We start from the raw sequence: 13,293 nt of genomic DNA on the forward strand, positions 1-13,293 counted from the left end.
CAATTCACATGGGTGATCTTCCTCAGACAGCACATATGGAACTGCTTGAGTTTCAAAACATGGCAGTGAATCTATTGTCCATGAGTCCAAGCCATACAGCAGGATATTCTGGACAACTGCCTGATAAACTGCTACCTTGGTATGGAGTTTAATACCATGGTCACTCCATCAAAACAAAAAAGCAGTCCAGTAGCATTTTAAAGACTAACAATGTAATTTATTAGGTGTTGAGCTTTCATGGGACAGACCCACTTCTTCAGACCATAGCCATACCAGAACAGACTCAATATTTAAGCCACAGAGAACCAAAACTTGTTATCAAGGTAGACAAATCAGAAAAAGAGTAATCAAGGTGGGCAAATTAGAAGAGCAGATGGGTGGTAGGAGTGGGGGAAGTCAAGAGTCAGATAAAGCAAAGTATGTAAAAGAGTCCTTACAATGGGCCAGGTAGTTGCTGTCCCGGTTCAAATCCCATGTTAATGTGTCGACTTTGAATATAAGAGTTCCGCACTCTCTCTCTGGAGGCACTCGTTAAAGTTCCTTTTCAGTAAAACAGACACTTTCAGATCATTAACAGAAAGGCCCATTCCATTAAAGTGCTGGCTGACAGGCTTGTGGCGTTTGGTCAATTTTCCAAAGGCAGTGCTGGTTTTGGCTAATCGAGCAGATATGTCATGACCTGCACTTATGCTAGAGCACAGTACACTTCCAAGTTGGCAGAACTTATCAACAGCATTAAGGACTACACCAGCAGCAGTGATCACTGGAGCAAGGGACTCTTTCCAAACAGGCTAAGGAATAACTTCTGTCTGTTTGAGGCTCACTGTGAGTCCAAAGTGATGAGCAGAAGTAACAAAGCAATTGAAAAGCTCCTGTGCATCCTTTACTGAATTAGCCAGCAATGCACAGTCATTAACAAACAGAAGGTCATGGACAGTTGTAGTAACTACTTCAGTGCGAGCCTGAAGTCTCCAGAGATTGAAAATACTGCCATCTGTTTGGAACTGAACAGGTATGCCCAATGGGCAGTCCTTAAAAGCAACTAGCAGTATCATTGTAAAGCAGATGTTGAACAGGAGAGGAGCAAGAACACATGCTGGCATTGTACCATTTGATATTCCAAAAGGTCTCTCCATTGTTAAGGACATGACCGAGCATGCCATCATAAAAAGACTGAATAAGGCTGGTGAATTTTTCAGGACAGCCAATTTGCCCAAGTATTCTCCAGAGCCCATTTCTTTTGACCATGTCGAATGCCTTCGTCAAGTCAATGAAGATCATATAGAGGTCCTGATGTTGCTCTCTAATTTTCTCTTATATCTGTCTGGCGGTAAATATCACATCATCAGTGCCTTGACCAGCATGAAATCTGCACTGTCTTTCAGGAATTATGCCATTGTTGAACACATAGTGAAAGCCAGTTGTACAGGATGCAGGTAAGTATCTCACCAGCTATGGAGGGCAAAGAGATGCCCCAATGGTCATTACAACACACAGTCACCTTTTCTCTTGTATATGTACAACAAAGGGATCGCTGAAGTCCTGAGAGACTAGCTCCTTCTCCCAAATGGTGCTAAATAAATGGGTGAGACCGTACATCAACTAGCCACCAGCAGCTTTATATACTTCTGGTGGAGTTGTACCACTGCAAGGTGTCTTTCCAGATTTCATCTGTTTAACAGCTTTTTGTACCTCAGTCAAAAGCGGGTGGTATGACTAGCTACAAATCATTAGCCCACTGAGCAATCTCTTCAAGAACGCTGCTGTCAAAAGTTGAGGTCTGGTTCAATACTTTGTGAAAACGTTCAGCCCAGTGGTCAAGGATTTTAGCGCTATCTGTGATGAAAGTGACACCATCAGCAGAGCACACTGGTGGACAACCAACGATGCGTGGCCCATAGACTGCCTTCAGCCTGTCATAGAATGCTTTAAGATCATGTCTATCAGCTGCATCTTGGAGTTTACCTGCTTGATATTTCTACCAGTCCTCTTTTGTTTGCCATAATGTGACTTACGCCTCCTGCTTTGCTTCCAGGAAACCAGCATTTATTTAAGCTCTCTATTGTTGATCCAAACCAGATGTGTGTCTTGCATCTTACCAAGAAGAGCTTAGGCATCTCTGGCCTAGTCAACAAACCAGTCCCTGTGCCTGTGTTTTCGGAAACTGAGGATCACAGCAGCAGTTCTGTAGGTTGTTTCTTTGATGTTAATCCAATCATCCTCGATAGTGGGTGACCATTCTGGACCTTCACTGCTGATGACTATGGAAGTGTCAAGACTGTTGAAACAGCATTTGTCTCAGGTATTTCAAGTTTACCTACATCCAGCTTTTTTCAGTGTACAGCAGAATGATGACTTTTAGCGGACAACGGTTCGAGGAGACAACACTGCATACCTTTTAATGATCAGCCCGAGAGCTAGTGCCATGCATGGCATGAGTCAACCTGACATGAGCAAGATCTTTGTTTTGTGATGAAGTAATTAGTCACTAATGCTTAGAAAAAGGGTGCATCCAAATTGCTTTGTATTTGTTCACCTTTTGGAAGGATGTGCTTGCAATGTGCTCATGCTGCACACAAGTCTGGAGAAGAGTGTCATTGAGTTCCCACTTCCAATGCCATTGTGTCCAAGCACCTCTGGCGACATGGTGCAGTCCTGACCAACTCTAGCATTAAAACTGCTGAGCATATATAGCTTGGATTTAAAAGGTAATGAAGGCTAGCATAGAAAGCCTCCTTTTCATCATCTGCAGCAGTCAATGTGGGTGCATACACACAAACCACAAAGCATTGTCCCTGGTTCAGTCTAAGCTTTGTAGTCATGAGGTGACAACTGACGGCATGTGGCTCAGATTAAAGCTGGGGACAAGTGGTGTTCCAATGGCAATGCCAACTCCTGCTTGCTTTGGATGACCCTCGGTAGCCCACACAGTAGTATGAATAACCTGCTCCAACTTCTGTGAACTGGTTGGTACCAACAATACATTGCGTAAAGCTGTAACATCAATATTATAACATGCAGTTCTCTACCAATGATTGCTGTCCTACGCTCATGGTGATCATCACAATCACGAAGTGTGTACGTTCCAGGATGCAAAACATAGTTTCTGTTTAGTCACTGATTTTCCCTTGTGACCACAAAATTGGATATCCAGTGGGTCATGGTTACCCAACAGAGAGCAACTGGAACAAGCAGCATTTAGGGATTGTTTTCTCACCTACTCTTCTTTCAAAGAAAGCAGCACTGTCCCTAAACTGGGCTGCTTTGACACCTAGGCAAGATATGGGAGCTGGGGTTGTTCCAGTTCAGACAGACAGACGACCATCACACACGGGCTGCGTAAGTGTAGGTTTGGGACTAAATCCTTCCAGCCGTATCCTCCCATCTGCATCCAGAGTCACTGGCACATTGCCACAGGACTTTCATCAAGAGGTAAATCTTCAGTGTCAAGAGAAATATCGTAACCTATGAATGGATTTAAGTGAGGCTGGCTTGTGTGTTCCAGCCCCACTCTCTCTTCACACACCAACCATCATGCATGGGCACAAAGAACTGTGACATATACACTGGAGGGAGAGCGCACAGGTTTGAGATCAGAGTTACTTTCTCTTAGACTGATGCACCTAAAAAGGCTTAGCAAGCTCAGTCTGCCCCAGTTTGGAATCAGAGCTTCCCTTCTCCTACATACTGTTGGTCAGTGTTGTAGTGACCCTGCTGACTCACTAATGGTACCTCCACGTCCATCTCCTGACAGCATGAGCTGGAAGAGGAACACCGTCCATGGCTCACGCTAGTAATAGCGGTGACTCATTTCAGTATGCAGCCAGCAGAGCGCTCCACGATGATGAACAAAACAGACAAAGATGTGACATACAGAGAGCCAGTGGACTGTAAGTAAGTGTGAACAACAGGCAAGTGGTGACAGCCAATTGAAAGCTAGGCCTGGAAACATGGTGGCAGCAGCATGGTACGGGGGAACAGCCTATCAGCAAGTGTGATATAGCCATATATCTGAACAACAGGAGAAAAAAAAAACAGAGGTGACTCCAATGAGACTAGAGAGGACAGGAGTGATTTCTGGCCAGTGTGTCTACAGGCCTGCACTGAATTGCCTGTTACCCCACACACAAACCCAAAAGAAACTTGTACTCCTCCTACTGAACAGTCAAGCTATTCTCTTTTACGATATCTGTTTTAAGCACATACCTAGCATATCAGGACATTTTCTTCCTGCCAGACTTCACAGAGTAGTTTTTTTTTTTTCCTGTCAAAGGAGCATGCCAGTGGTTTTTGGACATGTAAAGACATGTACCAAGGACTAGAATCTGGAGCGCCTATATCACTTGCCTCCCAGCTCACATACAATGCCAATGGGGACTGGTGGGCCACAGTGTAGTGGATTACAATCTCTTTTATCACATTTTAACAAGTTGTCTGGGGAAAGCAACATTGCTACAACCCCAACATTGTCATCATGTATAAAAAAGCCATTACTATAGTGATGTCTCCCTTCTTCAATTAAGTCAGTCAGAAATATGCCTGTAGGGGCAAAGAGTCTTATCTACTGATAGTGTTTCAGTTTAGTTTTCTCCTACTCTTCAGCACTGGACTTAGGTTTGGGAAATATTCTTTCACTGAAATCAAAAGACCCCTTTTTTGAACTACAGAACACGTGTGTGGCAATGGTGGTAAAACAGCCAGGGGGCTTAGCCATGGGTGAAGGAAATATAAATTGAAGTTCATTATTTCAAGGCTTGAACTCTGAAGACTGTTCGCTGACTTTCTTATACTTCTCATCAACCCCCACCCACCACCACTGCACCCCTTCCAGCTTCCACCCCAAACCCAGGCTCAGAATCCCAAGCATACATTACCTTTTCAGTTCCCTGTGTGTCCACTCATGCTCACCTGTCTCCAGCACAATGCCTAGCATGCACAGCAGCCAGATTCTAATGAGTAGGTGCAGAGGCAACGGGTTGTGCATGTAAAGTTTCCATTTGCCCAACTGAACTGTGGAGTTGCAGGCTTTGTGATTTACACAGTGAAGGATTAGTGCAAGTGGGTATGTACAAAAGTGCATACGGACACCGAGGTGTGCACGCTCCAGTGGAAGCAGAGACGAAGTCCAACCATGAAAATCAGGCTTTCATGACAGAAGTCCATTACGGTATAAGCTGCAAAGGTCAGTGGATAGGATTGTTATGTGTCAGCAAGCAAATCTCTTGTCTACTTTTGTCATTAATGTGGTTCATACACCATATGCTCTCAGTATGAGGCGTTAAAGTCCTTCCTACTTGCACTCAGATGTTTGCTAGCTTGACTCCTTGATTAAAGATTGCACAGCACGCAGCTTAGTCGTCACCCCACTATTATTTAAAACAAGAATAATGCGTTTGGGTAATAACTGGTGAGTACTGTTGGTAATGAATACCTGTATTTGCAGATATGGAGAGATAGCTCAGTGGTTTGAGTGCTGGCCCTGTAAACTCAGGGTTGTGAGCTCAGTCCCTGAGGAGGCCATTTAGGGGCCTGCAGCAAATTTAAAAAAAAAAAAAAAAAAATCTGTCAGGAATGGTGCTTAGCCCTGCTGAGGGGGCAGGAGACTAGACTTGATGACATCTTGAGGTCCCTCCTAGGTCTGTGAGGTACTTATCTCTCTACATATTGTAAGCTAAGTAAAATGACTCTAAAAGGAAACATGTCTAGGAGATGGTTAACTTCAAGTTGGAAGGAAACCCCCTCAAGACACCATTGTAATGATCTGCACTCTCAGTCCCTCTCCCCACCCTGTAACTCTCTGCTGCTTCTGTTCTTGCAGTGAACATTCTAAAAATGCTACAGTACATTTGAAAAACTCCCCCCATCTGTCTCTTTTCCTCAACCTATTTATTTTTTTCCTTTTAAAGTTAGTTATTTAAAAGATATATGCACCAGCTGTTCCTGCCTTCCCCTGTATTACTACTTGATCTGGGAGTGCTAGCAGAGGCAGTTTTCAAGTGTACACATACATTATGTTTTTGAATTGGAGATAGAAGGGGCTGAGTTTTCCCTGGGAATAAGGAACATCAGGGTGAGAAATTCAGCATTTCAGATAAAGGCTGTCACAGTCTGTGGGAATTAAAGGAGAGAAGGAGATGTTGGGGACAGCCATAGTTATATATGGAGAGAGTTCAAACTGAGTACTGTTGAAGTTAATGAAAGGTGACTTCATGGTGCAGGATCAGTTCCTGAAGCCACAGAATGAAGAGACTGAGAAGAGCTAGCAGTTTTCTATTTCATCTCCCCACCAAAGAAAGGCAGTATAAAGTGCTTTGTTCAGTCTAATTTTAAGTGTCCCAAATAACAAGACTTGTATTACATCCCTTGAGAAACTCTTTCACAGTATAATAGCCATCATGGTTAGGAAGGTTTTCTGACATTCAGCCTAATTACTGCCTTTCTTAATTTGATCCCATTACTCTTAGCTGATACTGAATAGAATTATTTTACTTCCTTGGCATCTGCACCTGTGAAATATTTGTAGACTTATGATCCCACAGGCTCGTGTATTTTAGCCTAGATATATTTGTTTAGCTGGCTTAATCTTTCCTCATACGTCAGTTCACTAAGTTTTCGACATTTTTGAAACGCAGCCAGTTTGTTAATATCGTCCTGGTAATGGGATGGCTGGAACATTTCAGGTGCACGTACCCCAGATGTATAAAGAGGAACTATTACCTCATTGCTCTAAGCTAAGGTGCATTCACTTATATAACACAACTCCCTTTTAAGAAGTAGAGATCTGTCCCTACAGTACAGCCATCAGATTTTCATACTGCACAATCACAAGATATAACAAGTATCAGAGGGGTAGCCATGCTGGTCTGGATTTGCAAAAACAATAAGTAGTCCTGTGGCACCTTATAGACTAACAGATTTTTTTGGAGCATAAGCTTTTGTGGGCAAAGACCTGCTTCATCAGATATGCACCTAATGAAGTGGGTCTTTGCCCACAAAAGCTTAAGATGTAACAATGAAGACAGGACAAAAAAGTCAGACCTCTTCATTCATTCTGAATGTATTGTGGAGAAATAACAGTACAATACTCATGTACTCCAACTAGGTTAAACAAATGAATTTCTGCTTTTTTAATTTTTGTTTTATAATTGACTTTCAGGGAACAGGGCAGCTTGAGAAAGGGTAAATTATTCTTTAAATGCACAGAAAGCATCATGGGTGATTTGTTGGTTAACAGAAGAAAAAGCATTAACTATGCTCCTACTTTTCAAGCTCTGTTTTGGATAGCCAAATGTGGTTTCTGCTAAAATTTAAAAATACTGCCCTGAGTTCTACTCTTTGAAATAATCAGTCAAACAAATTTATTTATGTCATGGGAAAACAACAAGATTTATACAAATAAGAATATTTCAGAGAATCTGCATTATGAAGCATCTGTTCAAATCATCTTTCATGGTCGGAAGAACAGACAAGATGATTGTGTCCACCACTTGTTTTTGTCAACTCTAAAGAACAGCTGAAATTACTGATACAGGTGCACCACAAATGTTACAAAGACAACACAATAGACTCACACAAACAAGAAAATAGACAAAAAACAGTGAAGTGTCTATACATTCCACAGCAAAATTGCTATACTTGAGCCACAATTGGAAACACTTTGGAATAAGTGCCTATGGTCAAAATTAGTCATTTGGGATTTTAATTCCATCAGAAACCAAACCATGTAATTTTAAAGCACCAGATGTTATGTTTCTTCATACATAAAAAGCAAACTGAAACTTTGTTGGAATGACTTTTTAAAATTAAAACAAGAACAAACCAAAGTAAAGAGCACACAGACTCTCTCCTCTCTGCAAAAAATTACTCAGAACATAAAGTAGGAGCCAGTTTCTCTGGGTATTAGAGTCCTTAGAGACAATATGGAGTAGCACAAAGAAAGTCCTAAAAATGTAATAGCAATATGCAACTCATAAGAAGTACCACAGACTGATGTAACCTAATAGAAATATTAAGATGTCCACAATTTTATTCACAGCCTAACAAATAAAGGCCTTGCCTTTCATCAGGTGCATAACTATGCTAATTTCATTTTTTAAATGCATAGTTCTTTAGAATGTTTACAATTACTACTGCAGATTCTGCTCTCTGATAAAACTACAGTAGGGTCACAACATTCACATGGGTTCAGTGTTGAGAACCCTTGTGAATGTAATCAGAGAGGTGGCCACGTTAGCCTGTATTTTCAAACACAAGTATTCCTGTGGCACCTTATAGACTAACATGCATGCATCTGACGATGCAGGTCTTTGCGCATGAAACCTTATACTCCAAAATATGTTAGTCTATAAGGTGCCCCAGGACTTCTTGTTGCTCGCGAATACTGAATTTCACAAATGATGACTATTTGCCTGGGGCCCCAGGGAGGCGGCCACCACCTGCGCTCTCAACCCCAGAGAAGGGGCAGCCACTCGCAAATAATTGAATTTGTGATCGTTAAACTCGCAAATGTCTGGATCTTACAGTACTCTGGATTTACATAACTAAGTCACAGCAAAATATTGCCCTGTCTTAATGGGATGTACTGAAAACCAGAGCCTGTTCCCCCTGCTGTTATCTCCACAAAACTCCTATTGAAATCAATTAGATTTTTGCTTGCAGGATCAGTGCCTTGGTAGATATTACTGTTTTGTAATTAAGTAAATTGCTTTGACCAAATTCTGTTCCTAGTTAGACCAAATTACATTTGGAGCATTTCCACTGGGATTGATTCACCCAAGGGCCATATGGGTTTCTGCTATTGGAGAATCTTGCTCTTGGAATGGGAGCTGCAGTGGATTTTCCTTTGCCACCAGGAGTCTAATGAGCCACGATTTCAACCACCGTGCATAACAAGTAATATCAAGGTTGTTTGTGGCTGCTATTTCTCTAAAGATTAGGAGTTACTAAATGTTTTCACACCCAGACCCAGTCCTGAATTTCTCATAGCTGCAAAATGCCCACCCTGAATCAATGGGAATTTAACCTTTAATTTCAGTTTAAACCTTTGGGTTTCAACATTTACAGATTTTAAACACAATCACACAGCAGAAGAGAGCTGTTGGATGACACAGTAAGAATCTATAAATACATAGAGAGATATTACACAGACTAAATTATCTTCACTAGTCAAAGACATATCAGTAATGCTGCAATAATCTTACATATTTAACAATTTCCCTGTTATCATATAAAATTATAAAGAAGCATCGACAATGGAAATTGATATGAAGCTTCCAAAATGGGAGATATCCAATGGCAATGCTAGGAGACACCTCTATTCATAGGGAACTGTTCAGGAACTGGGTTTCTCTGCTGATTTACTTTTCTAGAAAAGTTTTGGTACCAACTTAGAAAATGTTCACAATAAATGCAATTTACAAATATCCTTTGAATCGCCAATAATGCAAGAATTGCGTAATGACAGAATAATGCAGGTGTTGCTGTAATAGCCATGCTAAGGGGGAGGGGAAGGGGGGCACAGCTCATCCAGACTCACCTGTGGCTGTATGCTTGGGATCCACCTCCACAGAGTTTCTTGCAGGACTGGGGGGCAAAATCCATTTTAATGTGTCATTTTTATCTGAGGTAAACCAACCAACTGTACAACAAAGCACTCAAGAATAATTCTTCCCTAAGGGAGAAGTTCTGAACCTGTGTGCAAAGCTTAAGTTATAGGGTATTTTCCAGGAGAACTCTGCAGTGGATATGGGCAGAACACTATCCTCCCTTCTTACCCAAGGTCATGCAGATCCATACTCACTGTGCACTCCATTCATGTCAGTGTTTAGGCCCATGAATCTATGTACCCAACTTGCAGTAATATCCTGCACGTGGCCAATAACTGCTCCACGCCCCCGCCCCCCCGCTAACACAGTGAGACAACTAAGAATAATGTTACATAATTTCCCTGCACAGCTTCTCTGTAGCTTGCCCATCTGTGTCAGTACCACACACAGGAGTTCTGCTGAGTTTAGAACTTCTATGTCTGGAAGGTGGTAGGGAAGCAAGTGTCTGTCTTAAAATATTCCAGCAGGTAGGTATTACTTGCCCAAGACAACTTACATGTTTCTATGGGTCAATTAATAGTAATAACCCAGCTGCCTTTCCTGTTTGAAAAATAACTCTATTCAAGTTACAAAATTATATAAAGCTAAAAAGACAAAATACTGATTTAACTGAAAAGCTAAAACTTCCATTTCTTATTTATGAGCATGTTTCATTTAAATTTTCACATTTATATACCTGAACACAAACTGACATACACATCTTGAATAGTAACAGATAGTATATAGAGCAGCACAGCTATCTAGCAAGACAAAAAAGCAGTCCAATATTGTCATATTGTTTTTATTGAACTATGCTGTAGCAGGCAACAACTTTACTGATGAAGATGATTTCAAGTAATACTTGTATTTCATGGAAGCATTTAGAAACTTTAAACCCACAGTGCAGCGTTGACATTGAAGCTGCCCACCCTAACATCGGCACACTCCATCAACTTCATGGGCCAGTATGGACATTCACTCTTGACTTTACAAAATGAGGTGTGACCTTAAAATCTGACCTCATCTCCCTGTGTAGACGTACTCTCAGTAAAAACTATTCCATATTTATTCCATGCAGAAATGACCACCACCTACCAGACATCTGAAGTTCCTCTCTTATTTTGAATTAACTATCTTTTTTACTTCCACATAGATAACTGGTACAATTTTAGCAAGATTTTGTTACTACTGTAAAATACTTAACCAGAACTACCCAGTCTTCAACAGCAAACCTAAAAAGGACTGACATGTTGGCACAGATGCCTTTTTCCTATTCCTAGAACTTATGTTCTTAACTGTAACTACACAGCCACACACTTCCTCCAACACCCCATGGCCTGTGAACATAATCTCACCCTCTCATGAATGTGCAACTCTTCAAATATAAAAAGCCCTCTAGCTATCCATACACTCTCCTGACAGTACTGTGCTAACATGGATAATTCTAAACCACTTAAGAATTCTGTTTACACACATACTCCTCTGTTTATATGCACTTTGTATGACTAACACTATTCAAGAGGAACCGTGTTAGATGGCATGTGCACAGGATTCCCAGGGCAAGAAGAACAGGAAAAAGGGGGACTTCAACAAATTTCACAAATTCTTACAAGAACTTAAATAAATTAATGCTAACTAAATCTAACTAAATCCGTAACATGAACTCCATGTTACCCAGCCACACTGTACTTCTTGCTGAAAGAAAAAAAATATCTCAGAGGCTTGCCTCCTCTTCTTTACTGCAACTCTACCTGCCATCCACCAACCCTGTTTTCAGTTTGTGGTGGCTGTGGTCTTACTTTGGACACAATCTTGGCTCCACTCCACTAGTCTCTACTCTTTCATGTCTTTACAGAAGGGAGTTATAATTATGTATATAAACTCTCCAGCTAACAATTACAAAATGCTGCCCAAACAGGAAAGTTGAGTAGATCCACCTGGAAGAAAAGCCGTGGGCGCGGTCAGCCGCCACTCCTCCCGTGGGGCTTCTGACGCCAAGACGCCACCGAGGCTTTGCTGCAAGCCACTGTGGAGAGGCATCGGGCTGCGGAGAAGGCGACCCTGGCCCTGGCGTCTCCCTGCAAACCACGGCGGGTGGGCGGGCACAGGTGAGTGATGAGAGCAATGGGGAGGTGCACCGCCCCGCCAGCTTTTTAACTCCCCCCACCGGCACCAGACGCCCCCACCGGCGGGCGCTGGAAAGGCACCGGTCGCCGGCCTGCACAGGACACGCCCCAGGGCCGGGCTCCAGTCCCCTCCCCCGCGGGCTGCCCGGCTAAGGTGTGGGGGAGCCCAGCCCGTGCGCGCGGCGCCCTGCCTCGGGGCCCCTCCTGGCCGCGGCACGGGCTAAGGGGGAGCTCGGGGCAGAGCGCGCCCCGCTCCGCTCACTGACCTGCCCACGCGCGGCCCGCTGCGCTGCGCTGCGCTCCCACGGGGGCTCCGGCCGCGGGAGGCGCCGGGCGGAGACGGGGGCGGGGCTGGCCCCTCCCTCCCACCTGCTGCGCCACCGCCCGGCCGGGACCTGGAGCGGCGCGGCTGCCTCAGGGGCGGGGCCGCGCAGCCCCGAGCCCCTCCCCCGGGAAATCGTCGCGCCCCGAGCTGCACTATTCCCGGTCCCGCCGGGGACTGCGGGCCGCGGGCCGGAGCGGGGCTGCCGCACTGTAACGCCCGGGCCCCCGCACGGTCGCCGCTGGAGGGGGACGGGGTCGGTCTGACGAAGGCCCCAAGGGCTACGTGCAGCTCTGCACAAGGGACACCTGCACAGAGCTCCATTGCGCTCTGCCTCCCCGAGCCTCGTCCCCCTAGCGTACGGGTGCCGGGCACTACCGGTGCTTTGCAATACCTAGCTCCGGAGCGCGGGCCAGAGTAGTTTTTACCTTTCTTTAAATGTTCCAGTTTATACGGAATACGTCAAGCTGTAGGTTCATAGTGTGCACGAGAAATACATTATGCGATCTCCGGTCAAACGTATGTTTTTCACCCAAAGGGCAACGGTCCAGAGCTCTGTGTGACTTTCTCTGTCATTCTGGGGGAATTATGGTTTAAGCAGCCACAAGGTTGCCGTGGCAAAACGAAGCAGCAGAAATATAACACTTTAAAGACTCACCAAATGATTTATTCAGTGATGAGCTTTCCTGCGCCAGACTCGCTTCTTCAGATCAATTTAATTTCCAATACAGACATATATAAGTACAGAGGACCAAAAACAAACAAAAAATTGTAATAAAAACTGACATCAAATAGGATGCTGTGGGTTTATCTACTTGCCCTGAAAGGGTATTGAATATGACCTACCTGTGAGCAGCTTTACTGCTCCCCTTCATGAACTTACCTGTGTAACACTCCTAGCCCATCAGTTGCATTCCATTATTGTGCTCTGCCCACATAGGCAGGATTTACATCATCTTTTTTTTACATATCCTCTTCAGATTAATCCCAACTTGAATTTACTCCCTTGAAAAATACTTTCACAGAAGGACTTACATTAGACTTGTCTGGCATCTCAGTTCGGACCAGAATGTGGAAAATATAAATTTACTGTAGGCCCATTATTGCTAAGGGACTTGATTTACTTGACTTAAATCCTTGTACACTGGGTGGAGCATAAGTCTTGTAAAAGTCCCCGCTCCATTTCACTCTGTCTGCTGACACCCAAACTAACAACACCCAAACAAATGATAATATGATCCCAAAATACAGGGAATCTAAG

At 43.5% G+C, this 13,293-nt stretch overlaps 1 protein-coding gene across 6 annotated transcripts in view; it reads right to left on the reverse strand.

The window, feature by feature from the left end:
• WIPF3 (WAS/WASL interacting protein family member 3) overlaps positions 1–12,107 on the reverse strand; it is a 53,755-nt gene extending 41,648 nt beyond the window's left edge. For 2 of the 6 annotated variants that reach the window (XM_074984555.1, XM_074984549.1), the window contains exon 1: positions 11,977–12,107. The gene's annotated coding sequence lies outside the window, so the exon portion shown is untranslated. The other 4 variants (XM_074984551.1, XM_074984550.1, XM_074984553.1 and 1 more) reach the window with 4 other exon arrangements.
• Positions 12,108–13,293: the final 1,186 nt, after the last annotated feature.

The sequence above is a fragment of the Carettochelys insculpta genome, chromosome 2 (genome assembly GCF_033958435.1).
Source record: "Carettochelys insculpta isolate YL-2023 chromosome 2, ASM3395843v1, whole genome shotgun sequence".
Lineage (NCBI taxonomy): Eukaryota > Metazoa > Chordata > Testudines > Carettochelyidae > Carettochelys > Carettochelys insculpta.